Source organism: Anomalospiza imberbis, chromosome 4 (genome assembly GCF_031753505.1).
Source record: "Anomalospiza imberbis isolate Cuckoo-Finch-1a 21T00152 chromosome 4, ASM3175350v1, whole genome shotgun sequence".
NCBI lineage: Eukaryota > Metazoa > Chordata > Aves > Passeriformes > Viduidae > Anomalospiza > Anomalospiza imberbis.
The window spans coordinates 46,615,985-46,638,186 of record NC_089684.1 but is presented as its reverse complement, the minus strand read 5'-3'; the positions used below and the strand labels follow the sequence as shown (position 1 = coordinate 46,638,186).

The following is a 22,202-nucleotide window of genomic DNA, read 5'->3' as shown; positions in this document are numbered from 1 at the left end:
AACTAAAAGAAATCGATAAAGTCCACGAGCTGCTGCCACGGAACGGCTCCCAGCGCTCCCGGGCGCAGGCAAGCACGCGCCTCCGTGCCAGCTCTGCCCTGGAGACAGCGCTCCTCTGCTCCTTGCTCCCAGCTCTCCTTGCCTCTGCAGACACGTGCAGCACCCGGACCAGGCCTTAACCACTGTCGGTTCAGACTCCATCCTGGGGGGAAAAGAGGGGAAAAGGGTCTCTGCCGAGGCTGCAGAGCGGCAGGAAAGCTGAGCCTTGGGCCCAGCGATCTGCTCTGAGGGGAGCAGCTGCTCCCCAGGGGAGCGCAGGGAGCTGGGCACATCTGGGGCAGGGGGCTCTGCGCAGTGCTTGGATGTCCATCCATCGCTCCAGATCCGCTCACCAGGACTCTCCCCGGGCACACTGCCGAACTCCTCAAAGCCAGTTAGGTGCCTAAATAATTAGCAATCCCAACAGAGCTGACAGCACGTGGAAGGAGCCCAAAGGCCTTGCATAAGCCAAGAACTCAGCGAGGCTCAGGGCAGAGCCGGTTGCTCCGGCCCCTGTAGCCGACAGGAGACTGTGGCTGGGGTTAGGATTGCTCTCTGCCCAAGGAACGAGCTTGGATGGTTCCAGGATGAAGGAAGCCTTGGCACTGCTCTCCCTTGCTCTGCCGCGGGACCACGCAGGGCAAAACCAAACCTCAGTCCAAGGTAAAAGGACTAAAAAAGGGCAGAGTCATCTTTTCTGCTCCAGGGCAGCATTTGCTACAAACTGAACCAATAAGGGTTTTCACCATTCTGGGAGCTGTTGGCTGCAGGGTGTGAGACAGCTCTGCTTTCTGTGTTCATTCCATTGCCTTCAGAGTTCAGGAAGACTGAGGGAACGACTGCCTCAAGATCACTGGGTCTGTCTCATTTCTGGCAAAGGCTACTAAGGTGGTGGAGTTTTTTTAGCTCTTAATTTAGTTTATGACAAGGCAGCAGAAAGCATCTTTCTCCTACAGGTTTATCAGTTTTTAAAGCAATTGAATCTGATATTTCATCTCGTTCTTCTTTGGCCCTTCCACAAATAGGAGGCAAAGCAGAGAATTCCTTTCCTTAGGGTTCTTTGGGAACACCCTAACCCATGAGTACAAGCAGCAGAGATCAATCCAAAGCTAAGTCTGGGGCTCACCTACTTTTTCAAGGATCCATGACAAACGCACAAGTGGCATTTGTTTCCTGCTCTGCTGTCCTAAGCTTTCTTTTATTATTTTTATGTCCTGTGCCAGCAAAATGGAGTCTGTCCAGAAAATAAACGCAGTGCAGCACAAGAGACACTCCAAAGGTGGGGAAGTGAAACAGAATGTGGAATACTGGTGGTTCAGTTCTACAGAACCGACATTAACAGGAACAGCAGTTTGCCCGAGTGCTCTTTGTGCAACATTAGCTTTTCCTAGGGAGGCAAAAGGGGCTGGAAGTGCAGGTGTCTCAGGTGTAAATCTGGGCACATTCCCTGGCAAGCACCCCTAAGGTCAGCTCTTTTATTTCTGCCGGGGTAGATGTGCAGTCAGGGTTTGTTTTGTGTCTGAAGCAGCTCCTCACCGTTACTAGGAAATGCCTCTTCTTACCTAAAGCCAAAATGTTCTCACCTGGCCTCTGGAAGTTTCCACCCAGCAGCACAGAAATGCAATGAAATCCAGGTGTAAGCAGTGTCCAAGCCCCATGTAGGAAATGTCTGTGCCAGCTTTAGGATTGCACAAGGAAAGGGAGAGGGTATTTGCATCTCAGGTGGAGGAGATCCTCAGGTGGCTCTTTGACTGCTGCTGTCATCCCAGCAGAGAGAACTGATGTGAGCAGGTTTAATGCTGGCAGTACCTCTGGCCAGCCACTGCATGAACACGTTACACTGTTCTCCCTTTAGGGCCATCTGGCCCTTGACCAACCTTCCGGTGGCCGTGAGGATAAACTGCAATGCAAGTTGTGCCAAATAAAATCGCAGGGCCAGAGTAAAACTCCTGTCTGCAGAACTCTTGATTTGTGCTTGCGGCCATCTGGTGTTGCTGTCCCAGGCAGCAGTGACCTTCCTCTGCTGCCTCTGTCGGGGTTTCATTCCCTTACCTCTTTGGCTGCCACGCTGGCATTGAAATGCTGCCTTCTGGCTTTTAACTCCTTTCCCTTTTTTCTCTTTATTTCTCTCTGTACGGAGGCGTGCTGGAACAGAAATTTCCGTCACAGCAGCGTATCTGCTCCTGGAGACATAACACAGTCCCGCTCACCGATCTCTGAGTGTGGGCAAGCACCCTCAGCTCCAGGGAGCTGTGGAGATCGAGCGTTGATCCCTTAGGGGGCACGGAGTGATCAGCCCCAGTGACAGGAAAACACAGACAAATGCCACGGTCAGCCCTGAGCAGGAGGATTCAGAGCCAATGGCCTAGAACCTGCCCTAATTCTCTCTATAATTGCAATGGCATTATGGTGTGACAGTGCAAGGCTGCAGTTCAGAGTGCAGCCATTCCACCGAGGCTGGGGACGTTACTTAGGGGGTTTTGTGTCAGCCTCATGTGTCTGAGCAGCATCAAGAACTAAAGGGAAAACTTTGCAGAAATGTTTTCAGAGGGATTGCTCCAAAACCTGGTGCTGCTTCTAGGGGGACAAAAGATTGAAAAAGATTTCTGTTGAATTCCTGTCAGAAAATACAGACCCACTGGTTCAGCTGTGGAAGGGGTGGATATGAGGTACCACGGAAAGAGACAGAAGCAGAAAGGTAAAAAGGTCTATCTCCCGTCCTTCCCCGAACACACTCCAAGGAAAAGGTTTCAGACAGTGCAATAACAAAGAAGTGGTTCCTACCTCTGGAGTTCAGTCCTACATTTTGTCAGAGTGCTGAGTGAGATGACTGCTGCTGCTGCTGCTGTGCAGTCCTCATCAGAGGAGACTCCCCCTAAAAAGCTGCCACACGTCAGGTGGCACCAGCCGCCTCACCTGCGGAAGCAAGGTCCAGCACAGAGCTGCTCTGGAAGAGGAATCACCTCTGAGCACAGGAGACAGGAGCTGCCTTACCAGTCCTGCCATGGGTGCTTCTGCCCCTGTGGGTACATCCATGGCCTCACGCTGCAGAGCACTGTGCATCTCTCATTTGTCATGGGTGACATTGCAGACACTGGCTTAAGTGGTGTCACGTGCTTCTCAGTGTGTGGTACCACATCTACACCCCTGGAATAAAAGCATTGGCATAGATATTCTATTTTATAGGAGGGTAACTATATCCTGAAGTCATGCAAACATGGAAAAATTACTCTGGTCACAAAAAAAAAAAAAAAAAAAAAAAAAAAAGAGGAAGCACTGCCATTCTGCCATTACTGTAAACAGTACAGAACATGAGGGTATGCACCTCACCTGTCAACATCTAAAGGTCAGAGCATTTCCATCCTGGAATTGCTTCCCAGATGGATCCTCTGGGGATTTACAGAAGCATGCTGGAGCAAAATACAAGCTAAACGTATTTGGGGTGAAAGGACCAAAGAAGGAACAAAGACAATTATTCAAGTTGAGCCTCATCTAGTGTCTGTTCTAGGTCTTGGACAGATCTGGTGAAGGCCCATTTCTGCTGCAATCCTCTTTCTGCACAGCCTGACGTGGCATTCTGTGGCTGGCTGGAAACTCTGCTCTGTTGGGGAAGATGAAATAGGAAAACCTTATAAATATGATTGCCTGGCAAAAGATTTGGAAAATACAGACATTGAGATGAGAACTAGATTTGAAATAACAAACCTTGACTACTGAATAACTAGAAAACAATAGTATAGCCAGGTTAAAAGCAATCCCCTTTTCTGATTAAACAATGCCCTTTACCTGCAGATAGGTCCAAAGGTCAGATGGAATGCTCTGTCTCACCCCCAATGTATGGTTCATCCCACACCTGTAACCCTCCCCTGAAGTATCAGGTATCTGTGACTGCTCCTTCTGGGCTTCGATGGAAACACTGCACAGTGTGCAAGGCAGCAGAGACTCATCCGGAGACTTGTGAGTTCTTCCTGCTCTGCTGGAAGCTGACATTCCACTGACAGCCAGCTCCTACCTGCTCTGTACTCGCAGCTTTTCAGTTTCTCCTCTGAGGACACAGACCAGAGCGATGCTCTTTTTTCCCCTGGCTTGTGTTCTTTGTTGATTTGTGAAAACATCTCCCAGGGTAGTTGATAACTTTTGGCTTTGTGCTGCAGGCACAGTTTTTCTCCTGGTATCGGCTCCTTCAAAGCCTGAAAGATGAACTTTTTTTCCCTCACTTGCTAACTTAATGGAGGTCACCTTCCTGCTACTCAATTAGATTGCATTTCTGCCATGCTGGAGAGACAGGAATAAAAAGGAAAGAAAGCAGAAAGAGCCCCCAGAACTGCCACTATTTCCCATTTTTGGCACTTCACGTTGCTAAGAAATCAATTCCCATAACTCCCATCCTGGGAACACCTAAAATCTGAGGTTCATCTAAGCTCCACTGAATGCGAATTAGAAACAGGGAGTTTAATTTTAATACAGTTTTAGGATTGAGACATAGGCTGAACTTAGATGAGTCTCATTGTTTTGAAGTTCCCTGATGCATGAGCCTTGACTCTTCATGTGACACGAAATGTTGTCATTGATCTTTACTTCTGTATTTTGCCCTTCAGCCAGTTAGGTACTACGAGCTCCAAATTCCAGAACTGCAGATTTTTGCCTTAATTTCAGGTCACCAGAATGATGCTTCAGCCTCTGACTGTTTAGAAGAGGTTACTACACAAAATGAATGCCACAAGTGCACGGGCAGAGCCAGAGAAAGGCGAATCAAAGCATTTCATCTACAGCTTCTCCCCTTTTACGAATCACCTTGGAGGAATGCCAGTCACCCTGCACTGCAGTTCACTTGTCTCTCAGTTTCTGCCCCATTAAGCAGCACTGTGTCCCTTGAATCTCTTCCAGTTTCTTACACTTTTCACTCTTCCTTCCTTCCCCCTCTGTCTGGTAGAACTCCACTCTTGTTGCTCCCTCATTCTCCCTGACAGACTCCTGCCTGCAGCTTTGGCACAACACTGCTCTTTGTGGCAGTTCCTGTGATGATCTGTTTTGGTGCCCAGAGTGTCAGCTTGTTTCTGAAAAGACAGATCTGACGAAAATGAAGATCTCCGCTCGCTGAATTCTTCATGTAAATGACTCAAACTCTGCCTGTGGAGGGACTGGGAGCCAGATCTTACTCTCCTTTCTTCCTTCACTGTGCACGAAGGAATGTGGGTGCCTGACTCCCAGAGATGGGGAGACAGGGACAGGTTTGTATCAGAGCAAGGAAAAGGAAGGTGGGAGGAGCAGAAGACTCTTCCTGACCGACCGTGGCTGGGGCCCGTAGAGCGCGCTCCCCGTCAAAGCATTTCTCTCTCCGATGAGTCTGAAAATAAACGACACGGAAAAGTGGCTGTGATTTACCTCTAAATGTGGCAAAATATTTTAAATAAAGGGCAAAAGCCTGTCTGCTCTTTTTATTGCATAGAAAAAAGCAGCGTGAACAGATAAAATGCTCAGGCACCAGATGAGAGCAGACAGAGCCAATAAAATGAGAAATAAAGAAGGTGTTTTATTGTGCTCTGTGGGTGGGGGGATGGTGTCTCTGAAATCTCTCTCCCCACCTCTCCCTGTGCACGGGCTGGATGCCAAGTAGCCCTTTCTGTAATTGCTGCCTCGTGCTTGCTGAGCAGTTTGAGACAGAGCAACAGGGTAATGGCCTCTGTAAAACCCCCCAGTGGCCTCTGTAAAACCCCTCCCGTGGCCGTGTGAAGCCCAGGACTGAGGTCTCTAACAGGGCTTTAACGACCGCAGGAAGAATCACAGCACATTCGGGCTGATCCCAGGACATGCAGCACGCCGTCCATAAAACCAGCCACGTGCCAGCCTCTTCCCAGTGCAGACAGATGAGCGTCCCAGGAAAAGGACACAGGGATTATGCAGAGTAAGAGATTCTCTGGGATCATCAGATGGCTTAGGCTCAGCCCCTGTACAGCACATGGTCAGTAACCCCAGCGTGTGGCCCTGGAGTCCATCCAGGCACCTCGTGTCAGATGGGTGCAGCAAGGCACCGAGCCCTGCTCTGGGGTCCCTCAGAAACGAGCAATCAGACACTGCCTTTAGAGTGGTGTTTTGGGGATAAAATGTGCATTGTTACCTCACGCTGAATCAATTCGGAAAGTTTTGAAGATCCCTTTGTCTGTCTGAGACAGCAAAACACTGCAGGGAACATGCAGTTCACCCAGTGAACTTGGGTGTTCAGGCCTTATTGAAAAGGAAGAGCCCTGGGAACCAGGAATGCTGATTGTTAAAAGGAGCGCCAGGACTCACTTCAGAATTGATTTGTCCTTTCTGAGATCCGTCTGCAAGTGGTGACACATCGTCCTCGGGAGGACATCCTGCCCAAAGAGAGGGAAAAGGAAAAGGGATTTTTATGAATGCCTACTCTAAGTTTTAAGAAAAGCATCATCATATAAAAGGAGTAATACCAGGAGAGTAGGGAATGTTCTGGGGGGAAAAAGCAGAGATTGTGCATTCCAGGCCAGACACTGTCAGAATGGACTTGCCCCCCGAGTTCAGCTGCAACTGCAGCAGTTGAATTTGCTGGATAAAATCCACTGTGCAGAGGAAAGCTCTTCACACAGACTTCTGACAGAGTTTGTGTTTTGCTAAGGAAAAACCCCCAGCCCTTGCCATATGAACTGCACACACGTCATACACGTATTTTGTAAACATATTTCAGACCAACGTGGAAGAGCAACAGTTTTGGAACCTGAAGTATCAACAGAGAGCAATTTGTACAGCCAGCCTGCCCCTCTGTGAGACTGCACAGCCGGGGGATGCCCCAGCTGCAAGTGCCCCGATGCTGCTGAATTTCGGTGTGAGCGCAAGCTCAGCCCAACAGTCAGGACGTGCCTTTTTAACTCCTCCTCTCAGGAATGCATCCATTCACCACTTCCAGGTTGCGACTGTGGATTTTCACGTTAAGGAAGCACTTGCTTCCTAAAAGGGGTTATATTAAAAAGATGCATTTGGGGTGCTTTTAAAATACTCATATTACCACTGAATAATTTATTAGCCTATACATTCATTACTGATGTCAAAAGACAGAGAAGAGATTGATGAAGAATTGGATTGGTCCAGCAGAATCCAGTGGCTGCATTTCCAAGTCCCACTGGAGGGTCATGGCTGTTGACATTTAACCCACTTGATGTGATCTGGCGTGGAATTTTGGCCTCTGCAGCAGCAAAGCCCTTTGCAGGTGCAGGTTTTACCCTGTTCTGCAGCAACACCTCAGGTGAGGTGAGAGGTTGTTGGGACATAAGGTTGTGTTTGCTGCTGCCTTCGAGAGCGCAGCCCGCATCCCCGAGGCTCCAGGGACACACGGGGAGCTGGATTTGCTTGGGCAGTTCTTCTGGAACAACGCTGTGCTAAAGGTGGGGGCTTGCCAGAGCTCTGGCATGTGCTTCCATGAGCCAGCAGAAAGGAAGTAGGCCTTCCCAGACAAAGTGCCCAAAAGGGCTCCTTACTGTTGGGAGCTAACACGCAGTGACTGCGCTGAGGCTTTGTGGAACGCGTTTGTCCCCAGCCCAGGGCTGAGCGCTTGTTCATCCTTTGGGCTCCTGCCGTGGATCATTCCCCTTCCAAGAGCCAAGGCAGCAGATGGCCCATCAGTGACCCTTCAGTGACCGCTGGCTGGGCAAGGGTGCAGCAGCCCTGGGAGGAGCTGACCCACTGACACCGGCCAGGGCTCCACCAAACCACAAACGCTGCCTCAGACAGAGCCCTCCCCCAGAACAGGTCAGGAGCTGTGACAGGAACCACCTCCTAACTCAGGCACCGTGTAACAGTGCTGGGGAAAACAGCAATCAATGAGTTAATTACCGATCACACGGGAAGAGTCTGCACAGACAGAGGCTAACCTAACTCATGTTTCACTGCTGTTCTCCCTTTTCCACATGGAGCGAGGCAAATCTAAATCTGGTGTAGCTGCCAGATGTGAAGAGAAGCTCTGAAATGCTGGGTTTGTGCAGGGCTTTGCTCACAGACTGCAGGCTGTGCACCGGCTCTGAGCTCAGCTCAGGCTTCTGCTCACTGATTCCCCACAAACATCCCAGCTTCTCAAAGTGCCACTGGAGCGGTCAGAATGTCTCAGTCAATCAATAAATCCAAGCTGAGCAACAAATTTCCATACTCACGATTGCAGAAGGGGCTTGGGCATTTTCTGATTGTCTGAGGAACGTAGAAACTCTTGGTAAATCTCCCATTCCTGGCAGGGCTCTCAGAAATGAGGAATCATTTCTCACAAGTTATTGACAGGTGCAAGGCTTTCCTTTGGCAGGTCTCTGAAATAAAGCAGAAGTCAGGTTACTGTGATGTATAAAGCAACATTTAATATTAAAGCAGAACACGAAACTCCTTGTGTTTGTTGAGCTGTCAGATGGAAAAACTCTGACTGAGCTCTACTGAAACAGAAGACTTTGACCATTTTGTAACACCTTTGATGCTTCTGAAGGAGAACAGATCTTGAAATGACAACTTAGATGTTCTACATCTGATATTCAGAAACATTTTATTAAAAACATGTAAAAATCAAAGATTCCTTAGTAACTACTGAAAGGATTTGGCCTTTTTCATTAATTCTCCATTTTTTTTTTTTAAATCTCAACTCAAAATGCTATGATTGCTATCCAGAAGGAATGTTTTTTGGTGTCTGTAAATAGCACTTTAGTACACAACAGTGCTGAAGACAGTTTCCAGCAGTCTTGGAACATGGTAATCTTTTTTCCTCAGATATTAAAATAAACACACACTGAGTTATTTATATCTATATGTATGTGTGTGTGTGTGTGTGTGTGCTGCTGTGCCAGATTTCACAGGCATTTAGCAGCCAGACACAGCACATTTTGTCACCTCACACCTCCCCTTAAAGCAGGAAATCTCATCTGACCTCACTCCTGTCTAACACAGTTACATCCTAATGGGGTCAAAATGTGAAGGAAAACTTGGACCAGTAGGAGAGGAAAACAAATGAAAACATTCTTTGAAACTCTCCTACAGGGTAAGGGCAGCAGCTCAGCTACTTGACAGTTACCTTGCCGTGGGAGACACTGTGGGTGAGGCATTGGTCTGGGCTGTCTTACTTGGAGCTCCGTGGCTGATCTGTAATTTAGAGCAAAACCTCCCAGCCTGGGAAGGCAATTCCATGACCTGTGCTGGTAAGAGTGTGGTTTAACACCAACGGCCAGTTCCGTGCCACAAACCAGGATGCCACATCACAGCAATCCCGAAACTGAAAATCCCTACTGGCAGGAAAAGGTGCTCTGTGCTACAAAAAATTCCCTGTCAAATGGCTCCTGCTGAAAGGATGCCAGGAAAATTCAACACAGTGTAAACAGAGCATGACCTGGGAGTCCCTCACTGCGGGACGGATTTACCTGGACAGGTTCCAGGGAAAAATAACAGTACACAACACGGTGTATGGATACATCAGCCTGCTGCACTTAGCACATCTTGCATGGAGTAATTCAAAACTAACCCCTTGTAAATTGTGCAGCAGGAGTTTTGTACTGAAGGAATTAACGTGCAGTTTCACAGACTCTTATATCCTTGCTTTCCCAGTAGCTACAATCTAGCAGCACTAAGTCAAATGAAGATGAGGAGAATTTGAGTCCTTGCTGTGTTTCCAAGGTGGGCCTTCTGTGTACAGAGCTGTTGGGAGCTGGGCTGCTACTGCTTGGTAGGGAACTGATGTTACCAGGGCAAACAGAAAATACGTACCAAAAATAACTTTTCATGTCTGTTTTCAGCACCTGCCCCCCGGGGATGCTAAACCTGGCGGCTCGTTGTGGCCACACCTAGAAAGTGCCTCCTCTCCTCCTCTCCTCCCCTCCCTGCCACATCAGTGTAGGTGCCCTGGCTTTGTTATTTCTGAGCTGTACAGAGAGGAGTGAGAGCAGAGCCACTCCCCAGGAGTACAGGTCCAGTTCAGGTGTGGGCTCGTGCACAGCCACTTATCCACAGGAGTTACCCGAGAGTCACGGATACTCCGGGTGTCAATCCAGGTGGGACCCTGCCTCCCACCTGTGAATGTGCTGCACCTCCTGGGAGGAGGAAATCAAACCTAAAGACCTGACAGCCTCAGAAAAGCATTCCCATCGTGACATCATCTCCTAGAAGATAATAAATCATAGCCTATCTTTTTGCAAATTGACCTGTAAGTGCCTGGCAGCAAATCAATAGGATACAAATGAAAAATAACAAGGCAGCAACAACGCTGTGTATTATCCCGGGCCCCAGATGAAAGCCTGGGGAAGGATCAATATGATAAAGATTCAGCATGGCCACTGTCCTACAAAGGAATGGCAAAGCAACAGACTGATTTCAGAAGGCAGCTGTAAAACACACCAACCCCAACTGCCACGAGATGGAAAGAAAATCTCAAATATAAAACACTTCCTTGTTTGTTTGCCTGTTTCTTCTCCCCCAGACTTCCAGTGTTTTGAACTGGAATTTAAGGGAGTGATTTTTTTGTTGCTGTTTGGAGGAGAAGCAAGGAAGGGAGAGAATCATCCATTTATCCTTAGCCCAGGAAGCTCAAAGACAAAAACTCACTAGCACGCCACAGGAACGTGAAAAGGGGAGGTTTTCCCCCGGCACCTGCCTGCACCTTGTTTATCTTTGATTTTAGAATCAGTTTTAACTGGCTGGGGGCACTCAGCACACGAGAGACAGGCACGCCTAGGAGGGTGGCCCACGTGTGACACCTCACTGCAGGCTCACAGGGAATCTTTTCTGATGCCAGCTGTGGGGCTGCCTTGTGCACAAGCCAGCAGAGTCAGCCCCAAGGCCAAGAACTACGAGGTAACTGATCAAGCAATGAATACCTGGTGGTGTTTATTTCTCCCTGTCAGTTTGCAGCCTGCCCTTTGGACAGGCAGCAAAGCAGAGACTTCCCAAGTCAGACAGTTCAAGGAGGGCGGATGAAGGCAGAACTGAGGGAGAAGAGGCAAACCCACTGAGGACAGCAGCTCTGCAAACAGCCCTGCCCATCCAGCCTGCGCTCCTGCCAGAACAAGCTGAGCAGCTGCCTCAGGCATTGGTCTCGGCGTCTACCCACAGCCACCTCACTGGGCAAGACTATAAATGAGAGCACGAAAAGGTGATGGCACCTTGTGCCAGAATTCCCAGAGCTGTGTGAAATAACTTCCACAATCAATGCCACACGGCCATGGCAGTTACCCTTCCATCTCACTTAGATTTTCATTCTGGATTACTGAGAACAGGGTGAAAATAAAACGCCTTTCCTCAACGGCAGCCAAAAGCCAAGGTTTTCAAATTCCAGTTTACGTTCAGAGCTTTATCACAATTTCATATGAGTAACAATTCATACAAATAAGTTCCTAGCACAGAAATTTCCACAATTGCTTCAAGGTGCATTTAAATTCATTTATGTCCATATGGGTGCGTTGCTCTCAGAACTTTAAGACTTCCCTCAGTATTAATCCACAGGTTGTGGTGACAAGGACAGAACAGAGATCCTCACGTATCGTCAGCCCCAAGACAGGCCACCACCTATGGCAGGGGTGACAGTTCCCTCCTGATCCCATAAAACCACGAGCACTGCAGTTACTGTGGCCTTCCAAGTAAAGGGTGGAAGTCTCACTGGATGTGATGACTTCCAGTTCCTGTGGCACGTCGGCCAAGGGAGACGTTGGAAAGCGCTGCTGGAAGGCTCTCTCTGTCAGGGTACGGTCCCATCCTAATTCCGGGGATTTTTACCAAACTCTGCTTGCGTGGAGTTTTTTACCCTTTACAGTGTCCGTCTCCCTCTATCTTTTAAACAGCATTTGTTGCAAATCAGAACCACCTCAGAATTGACAAATCTCGCTGTGGGGATTATCTATAAAAACCAATCAAAATTCTATACAGAAATAAGATGAATATTTGCAGACAGCTGCAGCTCCCACCTGTTTGCAGCATTTAGGGAAAGAAACACAGAGGTGTTTTTCCCAGATGTGCCAGAGTGATTTCTGCATTCCTCAGTCCTTCTGTTCTCCCTTAGCACGCTGTCACCGTCAAACCTGTGGGGATAAGTCTAAGGGGACGCTCCTCCTGAGCCCACAGAACAGCCCCTTTTCCATACAGGCTGCCAACCGAGCCCATGGCACTGCCAGGAATACCCTGTGACACCCCGGGCAGCAGCAGCAGCAGCAGCAGCGTGTTGTCATGCCCTGCTGGGCAGCAGTGCACCCATAAAAGTGCCAGCACCAGCCTCTGCTGAGGCCTGTGCCAGCCCCTGCCGTGCCTCGGTGCCCTCTTCCCGCAGGGAAACCTGCCCCCGGTGCCTCTGGAAGAAGCCTTGGTCTGGAGGAATCCGTGGCTGGAGCTCGGCCTGTGGAAGGAAAGGGATCGGTGCCTGAGCCACCCCAGCGTAAGGCTCGTGCTGCAGATGTGGGAAGGGAACAGGGATTGGTGTCCCTTTCCCTTCCTCCCGCTCCCAGCCCCTCCTGGCACAGACACAGGTGCAGCACTGCTGGTTCCTGCCCCCCAGCTTGAAATAGTGAACGAAGAAAGGCTGCAGGCTAGATAAGGAAAAGTCTTCCAGTGGTAGCGACCCGGTTTCCATTTTAAAAAGGCAGGAAAAGATATCCTACAAATACTCTTTTCTACAGTCAGGGCTGCTTATTGCCTTGAATGCTAAATCAGAGCTGTATGTATTTTCAAAGATCAAAACCAACTCTCTTCTTCTGCCATAAAGCTAAACAGAATTCTGCTTGCTGTTTCCAAGCAGGCTGGAAAATCACACAAAGTATTGTTTTTCCTGTTTTTTAGCTGCTGTCCTTTTTTTCATATGACTCATGGGCCCTAAGAGCAGCCTCAGCTCAATGAAACAGGCAGTCAAACACTACACAGCCCTCACTGAGAGGAAACACAATTCATTTTGAAATTTCCTATAGGATTTGTAATGATCAGAACCTGATTTGTACAGCTGAGGTGTCCCAGACCTCAGGTATCCCACCTCAGGAGCCATGATGCTTTAATTCAAGCGGAACAGCTTCTTAATCTTGATTTCTTTTGTGCTAAGGTGTTGGTATTAAAAGCCTACTTAGTCATAACATGAAGCAAAACAGGGATAATTCAAATCAAGCATCTAAACCCAAGGAAAGTCAGAAGGGAGAAAAAAAAAGATAGGGGATGAAATATTTGGAATCAGTCCTCAGCCTTGCTGACTTTAGGAGAGGACACAAAAACACAAGGGTAAAAACACACCACATGTAAACAAACAGCTGCCTGCTCTAGTTAAACACTGTGGAAGGAAACGTTTCCTTGCTTCACGTGTGCCCTCCTTTCCACTGATGAAGTCTGGAGCTCTGGAAAGACCACATGGTGATCTGCTGGTCCAAAGGGCTCTGAAAGTAGAACCCGCACTACTGTCCTAAAAATAAATACAGCTTCTTCTTGCCAGCATCCATTCACCCTTTTGTGTAAGAAAAATGGGAGTATGCTGGCTGGATCTTCAGACCCCTACCCTTAGAAATGAACATCCGTACCTTGAACACAGAACTGACAATTCACCTGTGGAATGTCTTCCCGAGGTAGGAGGGGACCATCCTGGGCTGCAGCCGTCAGTCACCGAGTGCTGCCCGAATCAGGAGCCTCACCAGAGAAGAAGGGATGGATCTCTGGAGAGCTGAGAGCCCCAAGGTGAGCCACAAAGCAGCCAGCTCCATGTGGAGTGCCACTCGTCAGCCTCACCATTCTGAGGGAGCTGAAAAAAAAAAAAAGTTCACGTTTAGACTAGGAAAACGGAAAAGGGAAGGGCAAGGGAAGATATTTGCTGAAACCATTTTATATTTTGTCCCCAAACACAGGTGAAACAAAAGTGCTGTGTAAAAATCACAGTGTGAAACGAAGCCCCAGAAAAAGAGCTAAAGGCTGCGCTTCCCTTCCTTTAGTTTATTTCCAGAGTTATTCAGCATGCAGACACTTAATCCCCAATGTAAACCTGCAGGCAACATTATTTATCCTGAGGAAGACCCGAAGGCTAAGGTAGTTCAAACTGCGCTTTTTGTCTTTTCCTTGTGTGGGGTGGGAAGGGAAGATGGATTAAATTGCTTTCTGCAGATATCAGTACGGAGTTTAAGGAGGTGGAGGGGCTGTGACTCCTTGGAATGACTCAGGTACACATTTGCTGTCTTCAAGGAAAGGAGGCTTAGAGTTTACAGTGGAAAATGACAGAAATACGATCCCATCGTGTTGGGTCTGTGGCATTTGGGCCTGTTTTTGTGAGGCACCTAAAGGAGGCATTTCTTTACAGCAGGGCATGAAGCAACAGCTGAAAGAACCAGGTGTGTGTGTGCAGCAGCAGAGGGCTTTCCTGCCTAAAGGGTGACTTTATGCCACAAACGAATGGCCATAATGAAAATGAGTTTGCATTCCTTCATAGTTATCACATTGGATCGTTTTCATCCTTCTCATTAAAAATCCTATTAATAAGAATGAAACTGGCCTCTAAAGCATTTCATCACTGCTTTCAGGAAAATGGATCAAGGGGTGGTGCTCATTATTTTTCCAGACTGAGAAGAATACATTTTAATGAGGCTGTTTTAAGCTTTACTCCCTGTCCTTTTTCTGTCTGGCTTCTGCCATTCCATCTCAGGGCATTTCTGTGCTGAGGTCACAGCTGCCTTAGCAGTAGTAAAAGATGGGATGCAAATAGGCCTGAAACACGTGATCCTCCCTTAGAACAAGTTTAAATTCTAAACTTGTCGGAATGCGCGATCCCAGTACCTGGCACAGTTTTCTCAGTAACCTTCCCACAGGAAAAGGGAATTAAAACACCCATCGGGAACAATTCCAGCTCCAACCACTTTGCTTCTGCTCACGAAGCCGACACTGTGTGGCGGGTGCTGGCACCTGGAGCTCCCCAGGGCGAGCAGCCTCCAAAGCCACGAGTCCCCTGGCCTCTGCCAGGGCTTCATCCACATCCTGGAGAGACACAGGGCCGGCCCCGGGCAGACGGGACCCCGGATGGCGGCTGAGCGCGAGCACAAGGACACTGCAGCCCGCAGCACCCTCAGCCCGAGGCGCTGCTCCTGCAGCTCCCTCTGAGGCTGCACGTGAATTCTCCCTGCCAGAGTCCTAAGGGGCAGCCTTTCCTCGAGGTGAAGAGAGGAAAGGGCCGGCCTCAGGCTCGCACCCTGCACTTGCAGTGCCTGCTGCGCCCAGGCCTCGATACAAATGATCCTTCCCGCTGCTCACCGGGAAGTGTCCTGCCAGCACCATTTTCCACGCCACTCACTTCTTCTCTTTTCCCTGTGCCAGCTCCAGCTTCTCTACTGCGTTAGGTGAAAGTTAGTTATCCTCACTTTACAGGTTCCTTGGCATTCACTCGCCACTCATTACCTCTCACAGAGGATCCAGGGAAGGACCCGTGCACCCCTACAGCACCCTGGGACAGCAGCCCACCATTTTTGTCCTGTCCTTTGGCTCTCCTCCGTGCCGCTGGCACAGGGGAATGGACAGATGGCCCTGGAGCCAGTGCTGAGGCAGTAAACCCCTCGGAGGGGACGCAGTCTCCTGTCACAGGCCTGAGAAGTGATTTGCACAAAGGACCCGCAGCCCTTCCGAGCTAAACAACGGAAGGAAATAAATAACAGGGAAATGAAGGAGAGGAGTGGACAAGCAATATGAAATATTTCCCGATTTCTGCGGAAAATGCTACCCCAGTGACACCGTGCACTGACGAATGAGAGAAGTAGGGCAGACCAGGAGGTTTTCTCCAAGCCTTTGGCAGCCATCAGCTGTCCAGAGCTCGGAATGACACCCTTGGAGCAGCTCCTGAGGCCGGGGCTTTCTGAGCCACCCACACAAAAGAGGAATCCTCAAACACCACGCGCGGGGGACAAGAAAAGGAGCCCAGCACAGCATGCCTGAGATACAAATGGATCCATCTGTCAGCAGCGACTTCACAAGTTAATTACTCCCAGTTATGCTAGGAACAGCTTTTAATGAAACATGGATTTAAAGCACTACAGAGAGGAGGAAAACGTGCAGAGGAAATTCCTGATGTAATGAAAATTGAAAGGAGCGATGGATTCTGCCGTTACCGTTGCAAAGGGGACGGAGGGTTTGGATAGAGGCGACAGTGGAACAGCTTTTGGGGTGCAATTTGGCTGGGACAGCAATCTTCTCATCATGTGTCCAGCCTGTCCCCAGAGGCCATTTCCAAGGTGCACGTTCGGATGAGAAATAGCAGTGCTATGTGACAAGTTTCTGATGGCTGCAAAGCAATGTTCACTACGTTGCCTTCTTGCCACAGAAGGGACCAGCCACGTGCCAGATGGTGGGGAGGGTGTCAGTGAAAAACTGGAGTTCAGGTACTCTGAACCGAAATCCTTCGCACAGCCCTCTCTCAGCCCTTTCTCTTATGACAGGAAGTCAATGAACCCATAGCAAGGGGCAGCAAATTCCTTCTCTCCCCAGTTTCTTCTGGGTTTTGGTGAGAGAGAGGCGTGGATTGCACAGGTGGCCCCAGAGCTGCTGAATCCAGACCTGAGGGAGCGTGACACATTTCTCTGGGCAATCTCTTGGAGCTCTCCCCACAGCCTGGCTGCTGGAACACACCACGTTTGTTGGGCAGGCCCAGTGCTGCAGCCTCAGAGAGGGGGTTTAATAATGCTGAATTTAAAGTTATTAGAAATAGCATGGCTTTCTCAAGTACACAAATACTGAATTATTGCATCTCTTTGAGATGGGCTGGATTACGAGTAGTGCTTCACTGACTGATTTATGCTGGAAATCCACATTTACAGATTATATTCACCCATAAACTCGGTTTAGGTGTGACACAGAAGCTATTGCTGTTACTTGGGAAATGTTTTCTGCTCTGCCTTTTGTTCCTGGGCGTGCTGCACACCAAACAATGAACTTCCCACAGCAAACAGCTTCCCTGAACATCTGCTGCCAGAAAGTTTGTCTGGAACTTGCCATGATGGATGAATTTCTGACAGGTAATTGCAATTCAGATCAGATGCAGACAGACTTAGTACCAGGAAGCTCCCAGTTTATTAAGATCACCATTGATTTATTCAAGCGCCCCCCTCTCTTTTCAGCACCATTCAGAAATGAATCACTGGGGTTTGGTGCTCAGGGCTCATCCAGCTGCTCATAACATGAAATGCATCAGCTCAGCCCAACTTTATCTGTCTCTCAGCACTTCTGAAGGATCCATCACCACAGCACCCAGTCACCACCAAACCTGCAGTTAGTGTACACCAAAGAAATCCTACAACTTGGATTAGTTACACGCTTTAAACTCCTCAGGCTTAGTAAAGCAAACTGTCAGCACTATTCATCACACCTATGAAAACTGTGTTTCTGTTACACAGAAATATAACCCAGTACAGCTGTTCTGGGCTCTGCCAGCTTTAGACAAAGGGAACTTGGCATTAACCTCCTTAGGTTCCAGACAGAAAAGACTGATCACACCCCGACATCTGATTTTAAATCCACGTTGATTTGAATAATGTCATTGGCACGTGGTGCTTCCACCAGTCCTCAGTGCAGTAAGCAAAGATTCACTGTAGATACTGCACTCAGCTCTGGCTGTTCCCAGGCAGATTTCCCTCAAACCTTTTGGAAAGTCAGACACTCACTTTCTTTGCACCTCACATCTGTTCCCACAAAGAATTAGTTACGCACGGAGGGCAGCCATATGACCTGCAGCTCATTTTCTTACACCTTTTCCAGACTAAACAGAGCTAGGGAAGTGTGGGACATGCTTGGAAAAGAGCCACAGAGAGTTGAGGTGAAACGAGCACAGCAAACGCAGACACTGAAAGCACCTCTGCCTGACTTAACCCAGAACTGGCATTGCAGTTCATTCAGAATGGCCACTGAAGTGACTCAGGGAGAAGAATGGCAGACGGTAACAGATGATATCATGCCTTGAAAATACCCTAAAAAACCACGCCTGGCACAGCTGCTCTGAGATCCCAGCATTCTCTCCTGCTGGGGGCACAAGCAGGCATCCAAAGCCAAGTGGGACAGAGCAGTGGTGCTCCTCTGAGTCCTGTTCCACCTGCCAGTTACTTCCAGCCCAGAGGGATTTCTCAGCCAGATGTAATTCTGTGCACTTAACTGTCAGTGGTAAGTACCCTTTGGCTCATGAGGATACAAGTGTCTGCTCCAATTTGTTTGTCATTTCCAGTCCATTTGGGACGCTGCTCTTGCCCTAAGCCATGGAGTGTTTCTTCTATTATTCCGTGTGCCAGTAAGTGGAATAACTTAAAGCAGGAACCTGGAGGCATGTCCACTTTGGAGCAGGCAGCATGACCTCTTGCTGAAAACGGCAATCAGACTGGTTTTAGCAGTGACTCTCAAACTGGTTTAGCTCTTTGCTGGAGGGAGTGGTGGCCACACCAAGGCTCTTTGTGCCCGTGCACCGGTGAATGACAGAAACGTTAATGCCCCCAGAAAATCCATGTCGTTCCTGCCACCACAGAGCTGTGGGGGCTGCCCTTGCCATCCTGCCCACGTCCCTCTGGCTGTCCCACACCCTGGATTGAAGTGGCTGGGATTGCTCCATCCCAGCACCCATTCCTGGGCTGGCTGTGACTCCCGCAGGCTCTGTGTCCCAGGACCTGGTGCGACTGTTTGAGCCCCGTGGCTCTGGTTCCTTGTAGCTGACCCACCTGTCTGTGCCAGCCCAGCCAGGGGAGTGCAGCTTTGCAAACTGTGATCACTCCTCACCCTCCTACACTGAGCAGGAGAGGAGAGTAAGGAGTCATGTTTTTACCAGTGGTCATCCTCTCTTTAATTACACCGGCTGCTGCAAAGAAGCCATTCTTCTGCCAGAACTTCCCAGGTATGAACGCTCATCTGTCCTTTAATGATTTTAGACAGGAGATGTGGATTCTCTCTCTCTCTCTCTCACTTATGAACAGTGGTTGAAATCCTTAGTAAGCCAGTATTTTAAGGAAAGAGGGCCCACAGTGTCTCTGACAAAGCTGATTATAGAACACCAGAATGAGGATACACCTCTCTTAGAAAAGGTTTTATAGGGAGTGAAGATTCATAGTGGTGTTCTGCTGATTCATGAGGAGTAGATATGGAAATGCATTTCTGGCAGCCACTCAGGGATGAAACATGTAGCACATCATGCATTTGTCTGTAGGACAAATACGTGTGCTGGCTGATGCGGAAAGATATACGAGCTTCTGAAAATAAAGAGGAGGAAATTATTCTCAGGAACAAACCAGCTAATTGTAAAACCAACAGGAAACAGAATGTGGCTGTTGAGTAACCACAAGTTCTGCTAAACAGGAAACTTTCAGTATTAATTTCTAATGAACTTCATATGCAACTGGCCAGTTTAAACTCTGAATATTTGGAAGGCACCCCTCTGCTGGTTCTAGGCCCCTGTCAGTGTCCGTGGCACAGCAGGCACAGACAGGTGGGTCGGGGTTTTTTGATTACTTTTTTTAGAGTTACCATCAGAATCCATCAATCTAAGAAACATTTTTTTCAGAAAGAGCAGTTCAGCTTCAAGCATTCAACAAGTGATAAATGAAGCTTTTCAAAACCAGAAGTGCCTACATGTGTTGATAATATGTGAATGCTGGTGGATGAATGTCATCTGCCTGGGAATGCCAGATTTCAGCTTGTCCTCACATGTAAATTATTTGCATTTGTACAGATGTGCTGATGCTACATGCCTTCTGGAGAAGAAAATAGAAATGCTAAAAAACAGCTTCTCCCTATTTATGTTTAAAAATAAATGACTCCGTTGCTCTGTCAGGTTCAGAAACTTGAAGCAATTGATGCTGTCTGAGAAAAAATATCAGGATATAAATCATCAAGCTTATAATCTAAAATTTCTGAAGTCCTTTTGCAAAAACAAGACCAAACTGTGTGATGGCTTCAGGCATAAACTCCTGAGAGATGAGGGCTTTGGAATCTGCAGATTTCCCTAAGACTTTCCAAACATATTCTCCCAAGTTTCAGCTCTGCTAAAAGGAGAGACAGTAGATCCAGATATGTCTTTTAACTCAAAAAGGAAGACGGGGTCATAGCTCGGAACTGACAATATTTTGTATTTTTTCCCCGGTTCTGCTGGGTTTAATGGAAGGCACAATGTTCAAAGGATGTTCTGATTTTCACATCTCTTTTCTGCATTCTCTCTTCTATCCCTTAAGGAAAAGGAAGGAGAAGATAAATGGCAAGAGGGAGAGGGAGCATTTGTTGCGCTGTGGCGTACAAAAGAGAGGGGAAAAAAGAAGCGTAACAAGGAACACACTGAGAAGAGTTGTTACAAATTTCTGTGAAGTAGAAGCAACTGATTTTAACAACTGCCACATAAAACCCTCTATGGTGTTCTCTTTGCTCATCCATCTCTCTTTTATCTTGTTAGGATGGGATATAAAACCACATGGTGCTATCCAAAACTACAGAGCAGCAGAGCTGCTGCATTACATTGCATTCACTTTCCAGTGAAGAATTCTGAGCTCACTGCAGCCTTCCAGGAAAAGTCCCAGTGGCAGGGCTGGTAGCAGAGCCTGTCCTCCTCCTCCTCCTCCTGTGTTGGGGGAGGATACTGACCACAAGGAGGTCCAGGATGGGACTGTTGGCTGTTCCTCACCTCTTAGACTGCAGGGGACAATACTCAGCTTGGAGCCTGCCTGGGAAGCCGTGTGAGCACAAGCCTGCAGCGAGGCAGAGCAATCCCAGGTCAGTCCCAGTTCTGCCAAGAGCTGCACCAAATCCATGCTCTGAATATCCACAGTCATGGGAGCAGGCACTGTTCTTTCAGCACAGGCAGCCATGAACTGAAGTTATGCATTACTTTGACCTTTCTCATCTCCTGACATCACATTCTCCCCCCCTTCACTTGCTCATGAAGCTGTTGGCTGACCCCCTCAGCCATGGCCAGGGTCACCCTTTGAGCTGCACTGCCCTTTGCAGCTTCCCCTTAATTTGGTCCCCCGTGTCCATTTTGGAAAGTTCACACCCAACAATCCTGTTTCCTCCTCAAATCACGGCAGAGTCCTCCTGCACAGTTGTTCACCCACGACTCCATTCAAGCCTGGGACTCGCCTCTCCCTGGCTCTTAGGCATGAAGGATCCCTGGGGCCAAATCCACTTGGGCAGCGTTTAAGTGACAGCTACTCCAGGGAGGAGGAAAGGGCAGGACAGAGCAGGACCAAACGCCTTCAGTGCGTGATGGTTCCTATACCTGATAAGAGAGGTCACAGGAGTAGGGTGCAAACACACAAACCCAAGGATTTCTCTCATATGGAGAATTTGCTGTTCACCTGGTAATTCTTCCTCAGCTTCTTAGTAGTGGGGATTAGAGGCTGGGACTTCCTAACTGCACAAAACTCTCTTTGTTACACAAAATATTTTAGGTCCTTCATTTAATAGAGTTTTACTCTCTTGGTTCATCTACTCTGAGAACACTGCATCTGTTCCATATCCCTGGTTGGCACCCTCTGGATAATATGAAAATCCAGCAGCAGCAATTCCTTGTGTCACACTTATGGTCTCCTTTCAATAAAAACATTAAAGCTGTGCCAAAAACTTACAGAAGCCTGGAATAAGATTTCCGTGGCACGCTTCATTTCTTGCTACCGGGAGCCCTTGAATCCTGCCATGATCCTGGAACCATCCACAACCACTGCCCAGGATGGGCAGCCTTGCTCAGTAACTGCATCCTCTTTTCTTCTTCTTTAGCCTTGCAGGGATTGGATGGAATTATCCAGCCTAATTATTATCCTGCAGGACATCCTACAGGAATCCCATCAGATAAAGAAATTGTTTTAATACCATAAAACATTAACCACAAAAATATCTGAGCCCAGGGCAGAGGTACAAAACCACCTGTGCCTGCACAGACTCAGAGTGCTTTGGTTACTCTGCCCTGCTAAGGAATAAACTGATTTTCAGTTGCATGAACTGAAATAGGGAACTGAAGGAAGGAGATGGTTATGCCAGAGCCAGCATGGATCAAAGTTGAACTCACCATTTGTATGATTCTCCTTACACATACAATAAGAACAAATGTAACAGCCCCACCCCCAATGAGAAATGCAGTGACCTAAACTGTAAAATCACAGGAAGATGCAAAGGAATTCAGAGATTAATCACAGGCAGCTAAAGCCCATCAGCCTCAGAGACAGAACCAGACCCAGTAACGTGCC

The 22,202-nt window shown here is 48.3% G+C and overlaps 1 long non-coding RNA gene across 1 annotated transcript; it reads right to left on the bottom strand.

The window, feature by feature from the left end:
* Positions 1 to 4,125: 4,125 nt before the first annotated feature.
* Positions 4,126 to 15,630, bottom strand: LOC137472875 (uncharacterized). Its single transcript, XR_010998460.1, has 3 exons — positions 13,579 to 15,630; positions 8,199 to 8,345; positions 4,126 to 6,398 (listed from the first exon to the last, which is right to left on the bottom strand). It is a non-coding gene; the product is annotated as an uncharacterized lncRNA (long non-coding RNA).
* Positions 15,631 to 22,202: the final 6,572 nt, after the last annotated feature.